Here is a 2,937-nt window from a genome sequence, read left to right on the forward strand (position 1 = left end):
AGTGCAAGTCTTTAACTGGGAAATTCTTAGAATAATGAATCGGTCAATGAGATCCTGAAAGCACTCCTTAGATCACATGCCATGGCACTTTAACTCTGAATGGTAGAAAGTTGGAGAGGATTAGGGTTTGGGTTGGTTCTGTCATTGGCTTTCCTCAAAGGCAGTTCTCTATGTTGCTACCAGGATGTTTTCTGTCTGAGTTTAATAAAGTCATGTCAACATCTAGAGGAGTATTTAAATACGCAACGAATACTCAAATATATGAAGTATTGATGCGCTTAATTTGTCCTCTCCATAATATTGTTGTAAGATCTCTTTATAACATCTCGGTCTTCCCTGTCCAGTACAGAATCCTCCACCTAGACCCGCATGCCAGCCCACCGGCTCTGCTGCTGCTTTCTTCCTGAAATCCGCCCCTTCTACGTGGTTTCTTTGTATGATCCAGCAGTGAGAATTCAGAGTACCGACTCACCTCGGGGCTTTGGCATCTGAACCTGCTTCGGTTGCCTGATGCAGCGTCCAGCTGCAGCGTCTGGGGGAGGAAGGGGAAGCAGGGAAGGGGAAACGTGGCTGCGGGAGGGCTGTCCTCGCACGGGTCCGAGCACCCTCCCTGCTCGTGGGGCTGCCTGCCTGACCTGCAAAACCTCTGTTTGCGTTGCTTTTTCCTTCTCTGGTTTAAGGGAGGCTGCATCCTTCCTATGCCATATGGCTGGTGAGGACCCTGGTTGCCTAGGCAACGGGGAAACCTAGAAAAAAAAATTTACTATTTTTCATCTTTCTGTGTGTTTTCTCGTAAAAGCTTGACATTCTTCTAGTGCCCCTACCTGCTGAATAACTTTTGCGGCCCAAGCTGATGTATCTTGCAGGAAGGATCGGAAACATGGTTTTCAATTATAGCAGCAAAATTACAAAGGGTTTTGTAGTTTGGATGTTTAATTTCCTGCATGCTTTGCGCTGCGTGAAGGGAGGCTGCAGCGAATGGCGCGGTGAAGAGCTGCCATCTGGCTGGTGAGATAGGCCTTGCTGGGGTGGCTGCAGGTTTCTCCCTTCCTCTGCGATAGCTTGCATTTTTCTGCATCGATCGCTTAGAAAAGCTCTGTGCTCCCCGCGCCTTCTGGTTAATGCGTTCAGCCATCGTTTCGCTTTTGAACTCCAACTGACGTGACACCCTTCGTGCTCTGCCTTTGAGTTTGTTGCCATTTACAGCACACTGAAGGTTGTAGCAGAGCCTGACCCTCTCCAAAGACCACTTAAACCAAAAGCCTCGTAAAGCCCAGTGGGAATCAGCTGGCTGAAGAGGGCTGGGCTGTGTGTGCACAGCTCCGTGTTTCTTTGGAGGTGAGGACCAACTCTTGAGCTCCTCTTTGGAGCTCCGGCTTGGCCTTCACGGGCGCGGCGTGCTGGTAAGGAGGTGATGCCGTCATAACGTCTCTTCCGCTCGCAGTAGTTGTCTTCTGTGCTTTAATCGGTATATCCAGTCTTGAAAGGCATTGAGTGGTAGGTAATAGGACTCAAGAGTCTTAGGGAATTTTCCTACCAGTACGAGTGGAAGAATGGGATTACCGGTGAGGTTTATGGTAACCTGTTATTATGTTAACCATTTGTTATAAACCATTTCTCAGCCTGGGATGGGACTGTGCAGTTTTTATTGGCAAGAAGTTTCCTCTACTGTGTCTGTCTTTTTTTTTTTTTTTTTAAAGACCTCCAAGTTAGCTGCTGTTTCAGAGGATTTTTTTTATTATTGCTTATCTGATTATGATTAAGCAACCCAGTGTTTATAGCATATGGTTTGACCTTGATGTTAGTTCAGCTGGGCAGGGATATAAATGATGAAGAAATTCCTTAGCAAGCTTACTCCATTGTATGTAAAATTAACTCTTTGATATACTATTCTAAAATAGGAGCTTTTAAAGAAGTACAAGTTTAGCTGTTCTTAATAAATGTAAAGGCTGATGAAGTTTGTATTTTTCTTTTTTCCTATTTTTTTTAGCAAGAAACTACATCTACTTGTTTCTGTGAACTGTGATCCAGAATTTAGTACTATGACATGTACTAAGTAGATCAGACATACGGAATGAAATGAACATTGTAAACCAAAACTGAAGTATGGGAACTTCAGGCCTTGGTCTGTAAATCACAAAGTACCATGAAAGGTACGGATCCAATACAGTTTTGATAAAAGCTCATTTGCTCTGAGATTCATAAATGATACAAGACTGTAATGAGTGGTATAACTATATTTTTCTGGATTTCCTTTTTTGTTTTGTTTTCTCAATAAACCTCAGGGCACAGCAGCCATGGTGCTACCTGTACAAACAGAAAAGCCTCCAAAAGCAGCTGCACTTAAACCATTGAGCTTTTAGCCAAAGATTTCCTCTGTGTGTTCTCATCAACAAAGATTATCTTTGTGTTGATGGGGGGGGCTTCTGTTTGAAAAAAAAGATGATTTCCAGCACAAGATGCTGCTGTGTCGGTGCGCTGAGTGACACAATATGTCCCCAAGTTATAATTTTATATTGCAGTAATTTTGCTGATCAAACAGCAAAGTTTAAGAGAACTCACTGTCAGCATGAAAAAATCTCCAACTAAAAAAACGACCCTTAGTTTCTAACAAGGAGCAGTTGGGTGTTGTGTGCAGAATTGCCGAGTCAAAGAGTTTTTTAAATATTCTGTAGCTCAAGGACTTGGCTCCTCTTCAAACATTTCCAAGTACAAAAGGATGGGTAGTCTTGCAAGTGAATGTGCCCCCTCTAGGGGCAAAAATGTGGAAATTTGTTATAGGAGGTAAATCCAAGACAAGGAGAAGCATTTGCTTGGAGTGTGAAGATCTGTTTTCTTGTTTTCTTAACCACAGTGAGAAGAGATTTCTGCTGTGACTTAGGATGCAGCTTCATCAGCATCTCGTTTTCCTGGCTCACTGTGAGAGGCGATGAGCGC

Source organism: Phaethon lepturus, unplaced genomic scaffold, assembly GCF_000687285.1.
Source record: "Phaethon lepturus isolate BGI_N335 unplaced genomic scaffold, ASM68728v1 scaffold51721, whole genome shotgun sequence".
NCBI classification, from domain to species: Eukaryota; Metazoa; Chordata; class Aves; order Phaethontiformes; family Phaethontidae; genus Phaethon; species Phaethon lepturus.